The following is a 14,009-nucleotide window of genomic DNA, read 5'->3' on the forward strand; positions in this document are numbered from 1 at the left end:
CGGCGGCGGCGGGGCGGGGAGGGGCGCGGAGCGCGGGGAGCGCGGCCAATGGGGCGAGGGGCGGTGGCGGCTCCGCGCGTGCGCGGGGCGGGGCAGGGCGCGGAGAGGGCGGGGCGGGCGGGCCGTGGGAGCGCCGAATCATCGGGAATGCTGGTGCGAGGTTTTTCTCCGGCTGGATGGGTGGAAATGCGCCAGCTCCGGTCGTCAAGGATGTGCAAGTGATGTCGATTTAAGAACCAGCTAATCATGTCTCTTGCTTAAGCCAGTTTATTTTTGTTTTAAAAATTCTTGACATGTGTTATTGCCGCGTCCTCCTGCGCACCGCTCTGAGGTGGTGTCAGTGGGAGGCAGCCGGGATGGTGGTCAGTGTTAGAAGCACGTTCTGAAAAGTTAAACCACGATTTACAGTAAAAGAGCTGTTGTAATGTTGGTCGTCAAAATTCGTTAGTACGTTTTTATTTTTGCTTGATACAGTATCCTTTAACACGGGTCATGGAGCAGTACATTAAATACTCTAAGCATATCTTTTTTCGACTGTGTTTTTCTTTGCTCTGTGGTATCTTTTTTCCTCAAAGACTTCCTTCAGTCTTGTCCTTCCGTAAGTCCTTTGGGCCAGCAGTTTTGAGGTGCCTCATTTATGGAATTTGCAAATCCCTTCCCATATACTGCTTGTCATGCATTCCATATTGGATGAGTCCTCTTGGTACTCACCATAAACCGATAGATCATACTTCTTCATTTTTGCATATTTCTTTCAGTATCATTTGACCTTTAACTTTTTTTTTATTTCCTGCATAATTGATAAACATCAGCATTTATATTCTTAATTTAATCATTCATTGAAGTTCATTTTAATCTGAGTCTTTGGGATGTCAGTAAAAATTGGAAAGGTCAAGAGAGAACATTTTGTTAATAACAGTGCTGCTACAGATCAGGAATAGCTCTTGTTTTTGAATGTGTGGATTTGCATTACCATAGCTGAGAGCGGAGTCCTTTTTGAAAAGCGAAAACTTGCATCAAGTGATTTGGTTTGGACTTTTTTTACAAATAAATATTTGTGCATTTCTATGGTATGCTCGTAGGCAGTTTGATTATATTGATAGAATGAAGGAAGACGAAGTAATCATGGCTGAACCGTGCCTATAAACCAAAGATCTTGGAAAGGTGACCTTGACTTTCAAAAAAAGTTATAACAGCCTTCTGAACAACATCTGTATTCTCTGTTCAGCAGTACAGTGTGACGCTACCCATACTTCTCATCCAATAAATGTTAAATATTGGTTTCAGTGCGGTAGATTCTTTACAGCATTTCACCGAAATCGCTTTACTGTGATTTTTGAAAGAGCGCAGTAATATCCAGAAGCAATGTCGGTTAAATAAAGTCATTAATTGCATTTCCTTTGTGCGGGCGCGAGTCTGACCGGGGCGCTCCGGGCGCAGCCCTGCCCGCCGCCGCCAGGGGGCGCCGGTGCCGCGGGCTCCGCGCCGGGCGCGGCCCCGGGAACCGCCCGTGAGGGAACGGCCCCGCCTGGGGCACCGCGCGTCCGGCCCGCTCGGCGGAGAGCCCCGGCCCTTCGGCCCCTTCGCACCACTCTGAATCCTCGCTGTGAGAACGGGACAGCCGCTGGTCGAGAAGTTCGTGTGTAGGGAAAAATATGGGGTTATGCTCCCCTGGAAGCTTGTACTGAGGATGTTGGTAGACGACAAATAGAATGGCTTGTAAATCAGAACCTGCAGGAAGGTACTACAATAAAAGTACTTATTTACATATTTCCTGCTATTGTGCAGCAAAACTTATTGAGTCAGTTAGGAATGTATTTTATTTTTACGTGCTTATATTGAATGGTCCCATTTGAGTTTCGTGTTCTCATTCTCAGCAGCAGCAGCAGCATTAACTGCAGATGATGTGTGAGGTCTCACTGCTGAGGAGGGTTGCTCCCAAACCTCTGTAAATAATTTCACTGCCCTAAATGAGGAACCCATGCGTCTGTCTTGGCCATCCCCATCACCTCAGCCTCAACTTTGCACCTACCTGAGCATTGTTGGTACATCAGTATGCAAAATATAGACTGCCTAATCTTGAAAGAGTACTTAAAGAAAATATTATTTACTTGTTCTGCAGATGCATTGCATTGTCTTTATTGGGGATTGAATAGTGCCTAGACAGACCTGTAATCTGAGCCATTACTTTTTTTTTTTTTTCTGTAGCTTCTCTGCTGTTTAGGCTGTGTCATAAGGCAAATGGCACTGCTATTAACTGGAAAATCTGGTCTAGCATACATGATGTGCATTTAAAGTGACAATTCTGTACCTTGATCTACACTTAATGGTACCACTCTGAATGGAGCATCTGGTAGAACAAGTCTTCCTTAGGACATGTAAGCATTTATTTTACTGAGATCAGTAAGGAAACTTGTATATGTATTCAGGTATATTATTAAACATATTATGAGAAGAAAATAAGTATACAAATGGTTGCTCACTTGTATTGTGTTAGTAGTTGGAGGAAGTTTGTGGAACTTACTAAGACAACCTGATGTCCTGGTCCTGCCAGAGCTGCCTGTAACCCCATTTAAGTTTCTCTGAGTGTATGCTCACAAACAACCTCTCTTCACAATCCCCCTGCTCTTGGAGCAAGTCCAGGATGACAGTGCCTGCTACAGCAACTGGGCTTTTTTACTCAGGTCAGGTTGGGCACATCCGCCTGCCAGGTATCCTACCTGAAAGCTGGGACCAGTACTAAATTCAGTCTTCTGCAATTTCCAAGTGACTTTCTTCCCCTCTGTTCAGACAATCTTCATTCATCTTGTGGTGATTTGTTTCTGTTTCCTAAATCTCTTCCTCTTGTTTCTTCTCTAGCTCCTGTGGATTGTAAACCACATGCTGGAGCACAAATAAACTGGAAATTCTACAAATATTTAATAAAAATATTTTTAAATCGTAAGCATTTCTTCAGCACATCACTGTTTTCCTTAGTTAGTTTTTAAAGTGCTATCTGATCAATATCAGATATTCATCAGATACTTACCATTTGGGTACTAAATTGATTTTAATCCTAAAATACAGTTACCTAATTTACTCGTACTGAGAGTATCTCTGCTTTGCATGGTCCTGATGTAATAAGGCTCAGAGAAATACTATTGCTTGTAGGAGGGTTCACATCAACCCTCAAGAACTGAAAACATAAGAGATTGTATCAATGACAGAATGACAGAATATGATTATTCAGCTGATATAAATCTTATTTTAAAAATCACTTAAATTACAAACGTAGCTGATAAATTTAATTAAATCTCTTTTAAGGCTACTAATGTGTTAGTATCAGATAATAGTTCAGGAAGAATTATCATGTGTAGTATCAGTAATCATATATTAAACATATGAAAATTTGGATAAAAATTAGACCTTAATGTAACTGTCACCAGATGGATAAATTGTTATCACACCGAAGCACCTTTTGTGAAATCAGTAGTAAGTCTGAATTCATATAATCACAGAATCATAGGATGGTTTGGGTTTGAAGGGGCCTTAACGATCATGTGGTTCCAAAGCCCCTGGATGGACAGGGACACCTTCCACACCATGTTATTCAGAGCCCCATCAAACCTGGCCTTGAACACTTCCAGGATGGGGAATCCACAGCTCATTATTTTTAATAATCTGAAATTTGAGTATTTTTCTTCTCACTTAGCTGAAAATTATCTAAAATAATTGCTGAGAAAAATCTGCTGCTGGAAGGAGGCACTCATACATAATGGTGCGGATCTCTTCATGACTCAGTTATGAAGATTTGCATTTGTAGCCATTAAAAAGTCATTGTTACTTAAAAAATGGGGGGTATGTCTACAAAGTATAACTGTTCTTCATAGTCACTTTGAAGATAATTTAGATGTCAAATGACTAATGCTTGAATAAAAGCAGCTAATGCTTTTATAGGAACATCTTTCTGCTCTTTTGTAGAAATGGCTGAGTGGCACTTCATTAACTGATGAAGTGTTACTGGGATAGCCACAGGGAAGGTTGTGAGGTGCTCAGGTGGTTTTAAAATTACACCAGTCAAGGTGGGCCAGTTTACCTGTTTTTTTTTTTTTTAATGGTTTGTAAAATGACTTGAAGTGAAAGTAGCATGCTTTGTACTAAGAGTGCCCAAGTCCCTGACTGTACCCTTTCTGTAGGAAGTTCTGTTACAGCTACAGTAAGTGACAGCTCAAACAAACAGATGAAGTCTGGGCTGGGTTCTGAACACTATGTCCTTGTCCTGAAAAGAGACACCAAGAAATACAATATTTCCTCACCAAAAAGAGTCTTCTTTGAACTCTGATCTGACAGGCTTTCAATATTGACCTCTAACTTTTTGTCAAGTATTTGTTTGCGGAGCATGTTTTCTGAAGGTTTTAGAGAATTCTTTTTTTCTCCTCTATTAACTCTAAATTCAAGAAAACATCCTCCTTCAGGAAAAACAAGCTCATCAGCAATTCAGATGTTAGAATGCAGGTGAGTTGCTATGGCTGTGAAGCAGCAAAGTGTAAATTTTATTTGAAAGCCACATTGTTTCTATGGTCTTTTAAATCAAGTGGAAGTTTTACTTTATTTGAAGGGGCAGAGAGGGTGACTTTTCAAATATATTGAATATATCTATATCCACACATAATCATATTGAATGGCTTTTTCTATTCTGTCAATAAATTTTGATTTAGATGTCCCTTTCTTTCTAGATGAAGAAGAAGCTACATGCTCTGATGCCAGGCAAACTCATACATGCTTTATCACGGGCACCTGATGAAGTGCTTTCCTGTAGCTCTTGTTTCACAGCTGATAAATTCTGCTTGATGCAGGTGGTAATGAATTGTCTATTTGTAAGTTTTATCAGCATTCTCATCTGTTAGAATTTCATGTTCAGATCTGTGGGAACTGTTTCTTAGTGCTGCCTAGCTGATTTTTTTAAATAGCTATAATGTTAAAGCAGGTAACCTGGTTAATCTGTCAGAATTTGAAATGTGTTCTAAAAATTGCCTATGTTATAAGAAATTTCTGTTGCCATTTGTTCCTTTAAATGTTCTGCAGTTAATGATAGATGGTTTTATTTTAATGTGCCGAGAAATATCAATGCAGAAATAGCTACTGGAATTTGATGGCTCAGTCACAGGCAAATTTATCAAATAGGCTAAAGCAGTTGAGTTTGATCCCAAATATCCTAAGTATTCATGTGTGAGGTTATTCATATATGATGGAATTGATTATGGTAATGTTTAGCAGATTTTGATAGTCTATCTTTACAGCTTTTTGTAGAAGGAAATACATATTGTCCACACTGTATTAGGAGTATTTACAGGGTAATTGTAGATACTCTTAATATTTTTCACGCGAGTTCTTTGGCTTCAAGATTACAAATAACAGGGACCAAATTAAGGCTTGTTATGTTTTTAGAAAGTCTAACAGATAAAAGCAGAGCATGGGAACAAACTGAAGCAGTTATCACAGTTATTTAAAACCCCAGAGCAGAACTGTTGCCTGAGATTAGGTCTCATACCAGAATAGCCAAACAGAGGAAGCTGTATCTTCTGCTGCAGTTGCAGAGAGGTCACTTGTGTGCCTGGGATAAAGGTCCTGTCCTCTCCAGGACACCCAGATGTCCTGTGAGCACTCAGTAGCTCTGGGATGTTCTGAACACGGTGGGTTTATTGCATGAGCTCAGATTAACCCTGGAGAGCTCAGGCCTCAGTTCTGATGTGTGAGGGCTGTGCTGGATTTTTGTGTGTCCTGTGCAGCTCACCTGCTTGTGCTCCACATGTCTGACGCAACTCGTGAGTAACAGGTTATTATCAGTAATATCTGATAATTCAGTGAAAAAAGAAAAAACAAATGAAATTATTTTGTAAGAAACATCTTTAATTTGCAATACTAAGTATTAGAAAAAGACATTTAAAAATTTTTCGCAATGCAGAAAAAAGTTTATCTACAACTTAAAGTAAAAGTACACATCTTTTTCTACTTTTCAGAAATTCACTTCAGTAAAAAAAGTATTAACTTGTTTACAACTAAAAGGCATTGCAATTAGACCTTGTAAATGGCTCAGATAAGCCATGTACTAGCATATGCTTATGCTACTAGTGCTAGTCAGAAATATATATCAGAAGTCTCAAAGAAGTTTGTGTAAAGTCTGTAAAAGTTAATTAAGAAAAAAGTTATTTTGAAATTGAGGCAATCTGTAAAGCCCTCCTGCCTTGCCCTTACATTCTTTCACAGTATGCAGGATCCAGGAAACAAACCATTCCAAAATGCTTTTGAACAGCTGCAAGAAGAATTTAACTTTGTTACTGAAAAAGATATTAAAAAGTGTAAATGCTTCCAGCTGTTGCAGTAGTAAAACTTCTGTTTATAGGGAGGTACAACATACAGTATTTCAGGAATTTGGTGTTTCAGATACAGTCTTTGTTTTATACTTCAGTTTGATAAGTTGTGTTACATTTTTTTATATTTTCTGATTTTTTAAATATTTTCTGAATCAACCATTCCTAGTCTTTTATATGTTTATGTAGCAGACAATTTTGTTCATTTTCAACCTAAACGCCAAGTTACACCTATCTATACTTTCAACATGTTTGGATTTACTATAATTAGAAGCATATAAGATATATTAGTTAACAGTACAAATTAAAAATCCAGTAAGAATTTTATTATAGCTTGCAAAATTTTACTTACAGGTATTAGATACATATTGAGATGCTATGGTCCTTTGAAGAAAATTCACAATTTTTCTCCCAAAAGTTCGCAAAGTGAAGCTCTGGGTAAGACATTTAAAATATAGTTAATACCCAACATTTTGATTAGATACTAACGTCTAGCATGCTGATTTTTGTGGTCTGCAATCCTTCACATTCTTGATTGATGGGATTGTATATTTTATGAAACTTTGTGAACCCTCACACTGAGCTGCCACAATTTATCATGAGATGGAGCTCTGAGGCAGAGCGAGAGTCAGCAAAGGCAGTAGCACTATAGCAGTATGGGCATTATTCCTTTCTAATGTTTCTGGTTTGAGAAAAATTCTGGGTTCTCTAAAGTGTGAAGTCTTCAGCTACATTTAGAAATTTCCAAAGGAACTTGACATCCTGTGAAATACTTTTGCAGTTAAAATGCTGGAAATTTTTTTTCAAAAAGCCAACTGGTATGAACTTCTGTCTTTTCCTTCATTAAAAAGTTTTACAGTTCCTCTTTCAATTAGTTGTTTCAAAAATTGGATATCATGAGGAAATATCTATCACACCCCTAGAAGAGTTGTCCTAATACTTAGATATCACAATGCTTTATTTCTGTCCTGTACTCCAGTTTAAATTTATCACGAGTCAGCTTCCTGGACTCTTTTGTGGTGTGCCCATATCTGCTAGTTCAGGATCCCATACTAGATATGTTCTTCTTGTGCAGAGCTGATAGGCTGCTGGTGGCACTCTGTGTTTGTGAAGTTATATTGACTTTCTTCACTCTGTCTCTAGAGTGAAAATTTTCTTGTAAATGTCTCTTGCAACACTTTCTGAAGCTTTCCCATTCATTGAACTAATAAATTAGGGTTTGTTTTTTTTTTTTTTTTTGTAATAAATATTTTCATAGTGCTCAGTCTTTATGGCAAGATTAGCTATGACATTAATGGGTTTAAAACTCTTTTCATGCAAAGGATGGGTATATTCAGGGAGTTACTAGTTTTTGAAGTCCATTTTTATAGAGATTTTTTATAGTTTCCTGCCAATGTTTATGCTTTTCTTGATAGTTGCAGGTGAGTCCAGGAAAAATGTAGTGGGTTCCCAAATTATACAGAGAACATAAATGGGAATAAAAACTCTGATGATTGATACAAACAACTGACACATTGATAGTTTGAGGTATCTGCTGTCTCAGTTCTCAAACCCTTTGTAGCATGGCAACCTTGAAAAAAATCCCTTCCTGATGATGCAGTTGTTGTCTTTATAGATATTACAAAATTATTTTAAACCTTTCTTATAAACAGATGTGTCCACATGAGTGCTGTCAGTGGCAGCTGTACAGGGTAGGGCTATTGATCACATGCTTATTTGAAGAGGTGTAGATTAAAAAATTCTAGTAATTCCAAAGAAATTTATAGTTGCATGAGCAGATGTCAGAAGCAGCTGAGTTACCTATTCATCTATAGAACCTCTTATGAGTAAACTGCCAGGTAAAAAGGGAGTTGGAAGGTATCAGTAGGTGGCAGAAAAACACTGGTCTTGTAGCTTTACCTGTGTAACCAGAACCTGACATCTCTGCCTTTATAATATTTTAAAGTTTTCATCTTTCTCTGTGCTGAGCTCCAGACCCCTCTACAAGACTTCTGTTTTCATGTGTTCAGTTATGACAACTTAGTGCTGTATTACTGTTCTTCAAATAGTTCAAATCTGTCATCAGAGGGAACTTTCCAGATGCTCTGATGTGAAGCAGAGAGCTTCTCTTTCCATGGCAAGGGAAGTTTGAAGGGTGGTGAAATGAGAAAGTGTTCTCAACACTGAGAACCCTTGAACCAAAAATGCTCTAGGATACTGCAATGATAATTTGGAATAGTTATTTTGCTGTTCTGTGGTTTTGATTTTTTTTTTGCTGGATGTCATTTTTGTATCAGTTTGAAAAGGTGAACTCTGAGCTTAGGACTCTTGAGTCTTTGATCTGCACAGCATCATTTTGGATCCAGCAGTGCTTACTTCAAAGTACAATAATATATGAAAATTTTGTCTCACTTCTGTGGGCTTTGGAAATTATACGACTGCATTAACTCTATGTTCCATCTTGAGCTAAGAAAACTGCCTAGATCCAAGCTAGCATATGAGAAATCAGTTCTGCTATCTATACCAGCAGCACTGTTGTTTCTTGTTCAATCTGCCAACAAATAGTTTTAGCTTTGTGTTCACAGTTATATCATCTTTGCTTTTGATAGGATGTGTTTAAGTTTCACATTGGCCACTCTTGTGAGAAAGAACTGGCTTGGATCAGTTCTCATTCTGTTCTCAGCTCCTCTGGAGCAATTGAAAGTCATGCAAAATTAAATATTACTGTGGTATTTGCAAAACTCTGTAGGAGCTTTTGTTGTTATAAAAGTAAGGTGATAAGGTTTTCAGAGTGATGACATTCTGCTGAGTCCAGCAGTACATATTATAACAACAGCTCCACTGTATTATCATTTGTGAGAGCTCTTGGTGTCTCTGTACGCCTTGGAGCTGATATGAAGACAGCTCCCTACTTTTGTAGCATGATTCCAAAAGTCTTTTCCCAAAACCTTTTTGAGAAGAACTTCTTTGTCTGATTTGTGACTACAGTGAAAGGTGCTGGCATATTTCCCTCATGGTGAGGAGAGCATGGAGGCCTCAAGGAGGAACTGAAATTAAGTTTGTCTGAGCAACACTAGGAATTCCAAGAATAGAAAGTTCAGTCACAATATTTGGATTTTAGTCTATTCAAGCTCCAGGCTCTATGTTCAGCCATAGCTTATGACTATCTTGAGCATATACACAGTAGGAAGTTGGGAAGAAAAAATTTATTTAATGGGTATTTAGAATATGGCTGTTTGCAATAAAATGTTTAATAGGCTGTTTCAGAGTCCTTTTATTGAAACAAGTTTTAAATAACTTTTAACTTTTTCAACTTGAATAGGGTCACAGAAAGTGAATTGCAGAATACTAGATGTCTTTTAACATGATGGAATAGAACCATAGAATCCTGTAGGTTGAGAAAGACTGCCAAGTCCATTTAATTTTACAAGTTCCTCAGATTGTCGGTGTTTAAGTGCATTATTCCACTATTCTGCTTCTCTGTGACTAGAAGAGGGTTTCCCATGATAACAGGTCACAGGACATGTCCTCCTGGGAAAAGTCCACTACTGTTCTTCTTGTCAGGTGTTGGTGTTCTTTTACAGAACTTAGCAAGTAGAATCCTTTGAGGAAGATATAAATAATTAATTGTAGTGGATTTCATGTGACTATACCACAAGTTTTACTTGGATGCACCTTGAATTAGACATTTATTTCCTAATGGCTTGGAGCCTATAATATTATTTACCTCCATAATTTTCCTCTGTAGTCAGGCTTTGAAGTTACAAATCAAAGTAATTTGTCTGTTCTAGTTCATAGGATACTAAAAGAAATAGTTCTTCAAAGAACATGTATTTCTAAAAGAAATGTAAAGCACAATTTCCAAATAGAATAAATAATAACTTGTGATTTAACAAAAGAGGAAAAAGAGTTTTAGTAATGAAATGTATTAAAAGTGCTGAATGTGCCACAAGATCTATTGAATGTTGGTCTCAAATTATTTTAGCATCCAGTAACATTTGTGAATTTCGCAGATTCCCCGAACATTCTGAGTTGGAAGGGACCCACAAGATCAAGTCCCGTTCTTTGACTGACAATTTAATACTGTAATTGACAACTTGCTAGTAGTGGCTGTGGAAGCTGAACCAGTAAAATGTAATTTTATTACAATTCCTTAAGGTGTTTTTTAAAGAACATGTGCTCTTGGGAATGTCTGTTTTAGAACTAAGTCTTTAATTCAATAATGTTTGCACATCTGTATTTCTGTGCCTAGGAAAGCGTACAGCACATGCAGTGCTCAGCAGAACTGAATATACACATCTATTATACCACAAAATTTCAATACAAAATTGTATTGAAAAGTAGCTATATCAAGTCTAGGAAAGTGCTCTGCTTTCTGCATTTAATCAGATTCACTGAGTGGAAGGTGCAAGAAATCCCATCATAGACCATATTGACTAATTTGCATTAAGAGATATTTCTTCCTTACCTCCATTAGTATTTGGCTTAAATCCTGAATGATTTCATTAGCTATGTAAGGGCCTAATCTCTTGAAAATCCTGCTAAGCTCTTGCCCTCATTGAAAGCTGTGATAATTTGTTCTAGTTAATTTTGATTTAAATATAAAGCCTTCCAGTTCTTAATCATCCCTCTTTTTTTCTTTTTTTTTTTTTTAATAATGGCAAGATGAATAAGAACACCATTTTTTTCTTTATTTTATTATTTTGCATCTGACTGCTGTTTGGTCTTAGAATCTTCTTTTAAACAGTACCACTATTTTCAATCTGTCAATGCAGTCAGTACAATTGCAAGTGAGGTAAAATTAAATACTTATGGAAGTTGATGTATTTAATCCTGTGTTTTTAGCATAAAGTAATATTTGAGACAGCTGTGATTTTTGCTGTAATTATTCTTTTGACATATGAAAGACTTGGATTTATTCAGAGATGTTCTGCACCTTTTTTCCAAAGGAAAGAGAACAACTTGCAAAAGGTTGCAGAAGAAAGTGCTGCTTTAAATCTGTTTTATATTACTGCAAGTATGAAAGGAAGCTAAATAGTGTTTTTACTTTGTTTTCTAATGGAAGTACATGTAATTTCTTTTATCCATTTTGTGTTGATACAGGAGGGAAAATTGCATTTGTACTAACTCTAGAAAAATTCTTTTGGAATCTCTTAATGGGGCTGTATTGCAGGGAGATACGTTATGAGCAGTTTGATACTTTTTTATCCTCTCCAGAATACATGGATTGTGAATTGGGAGAATTTAAGAATGTGGAGATAGGATGGTTTCCTGTTAAAAAAAACCCAAGGCATGTACTAACAGTAAGTATAAACAGGAATATATAAACAGGGAAGGCTTATGGAAACAAACAAAACAGGCAGTTTTTTCCAGGAGAAAGTGGCAATGGAAGTGCTTCCAAGCTAGTTTTGTGTTGTCACAGTCTGGCTGATTGAGGAAGGGGAAAAAATTCTTGGTGGTCTCTTGTAGGTGTAGTGCTGCATGCTTGCTACCTTTTTAGCAACTAGTTCTCTCAAGTCTTAGGATACTTTACAAGAAATTCCCCAAAGAGTCTTACAACCATCTCTGTGTTGTAGGAGGATTCCTTTAGAGCACATAACCTAAACCTGGGTATAGAAGTCTGAAGAGGACTTTCCTATTGGTTAGAGAACCTGTTGCCCAGTAGGGCCTTATCCAGTTTTCCCATTTGCCATTCAGCTGGTTTTGGCTGTGTGGCCACACACCTACTCCTTCGTCTGTCAGTGCAGATAGTCTTCAAGGTATTCATAATCTTTGCTAAAAGGGAATGGAATATCCAAGTCCTTGAAGATTGTCCTTACTGCACCACAGCAAACAGGAGCAAAGATAAGAACACTGAGATGGGATGCAAGGTCAGGAGCATAGAACTGCTCTCCAAAATACAGGCACTTTGCCTGAAAACTCAGGCTCTATGGTGTTTCTGAAGGATTTCTCCACCTCTGGAGATCTGCAGCAGTGCTGTCTGGAGTTCATCCATCCTCCTGCAAAATCTGTCCATCCAAGCTTACAGAAGCACTTAGCAAAGCCTTGCTGCTGTTTGTGTTCTTAAAACAAAATAAATAAATGGAGAACTCTTTTCTATGTAACATAGTTGATAGTGGTTGGAGAGGGTAAAGCAGAACACCTTTTGGCAAAATCTTTCATGACATCATGTTAACAATAGGCAGACTGACAATCTGTCCTCTTCTGCATGGAGTCTCATTAATAAATCTGTAGGTCAAACTGAAGGGAGGGCAAGTGTTGAAGTACCCAATCTGGTGAGCTCGAGTACTGAAACATCCATAGTGTAACTGTGCACACTATAATTTTCAATTACTTCTATTCAATTTTATGTTTTAATTTTTTTAAAGTTTCTAAGCAATGCTTTACATATATTCTTTGTTTTCTTCAACATGATAAAGATACCTAAGTACCTGAAGGTGCATAGAAAAAGATGTTTAAGGAGAAAATAATTATGCAGTTACACATTGTTTGGTTTGGGGTTTTTCTTTTCAATGTTCAGTAGCAAATGCTTTCTTTTGTCAGAATGCATGCCTTGTTTATTGAAGTTATAGAAATTTCTTACATTAAATTTAATTCCAGGAAAGAGCAAACAGTCTAATGTAAGCTTCACAATTTTATCTGTGCCCTAACTTCTAAAATATCACTGAGATGGAGAGTAAAAATAACTGTGTATTTTCTTATTGCTGCTTTACTTGGTGTTTTGAAAAACTGCTGTTGACAACCTTTTAATACAGGAGAACCAACTGGGCACTTGCACTCACTCAGATAAGGCCTTATCTACTCACAAGACTTTTGTTCCTGGGAACATTCAGGATGTAGTTAATAAATTATTGCAGGAATATGCTACATTACTTTCTGGCTTATATATATTTTAACTGCAGTATTACTGTTTGGAAAAAGTTTTTATTTCTGGTGATGTGTCAGTCACTAAAATGTTGACTTTAAAATTAATATTTTAAGCTAAATTTGCAATGCTGGAAGACCCTGAATAGCCTTACTTTTAAAGTAAATAATGAACCTAGGTCATGGGAAGCAGAGATAAGGCTTTTCTTGTTATGTACAAACACAAAAATAGCTTCAGACTTGCAATTTCAAATCTGAAGCTGAGACTTCTGCTGAAATGTTGAAAAGTATTTGGCAGTCCCTGTAGTTGTTAGGAGACTCAGAAATGTCATGGGTAGTTCCTATTTTGTAATTACAAAAATAAGTGAAAGAAAAAAAAAAACCATGAGATTTCAAGGCCACAGTCTAGACAGACTTGACTTTTGCTGCCTTGAGAGTTGGGACATACTTTCCAGATCAAAGTATCCATGTAATATGCATGCTATCATTGTATTAGAGCATTACCCTTGTTACTTACAGGGATGGAGTACAACTTGCTCTCCCTCTGGCCCTAGGTCCTCCAAAATGGTTTTCACTATCAGTGATTTGTTCCTAAATGGATGGGTGAAAGATAAGTGGCCTCACAATTTCATTTTTTAACTTCAGGCAAATTAAATTTTAAGCAAGCTTACTAATTTTTGCGACTCAGGCCATAATCACAGCCTTGCTACAAATATGAAATATGCACAGTGTTAGAAAGAAACAGAACTACTTCTAGTAAGCAACAGTTATCAGAAGTTCAAAACAATCAAAAATATCTGTGCTAGGATACATCAT

This window comes from Serinus canaria, chromosome 6 (assembly GCF_022539315.1).
Source record: "Serinus canaria isolate serCan28SL12 chromosome 6, serCan2020, whole genome shotgun sequence".
NCBI classification, from domain to species: domain Eukaryota; kingdom Metazoa; phylum Chordata; class Aves; order Passeriformes; family Fringillidae; genus Serinus; species Serinus canaria.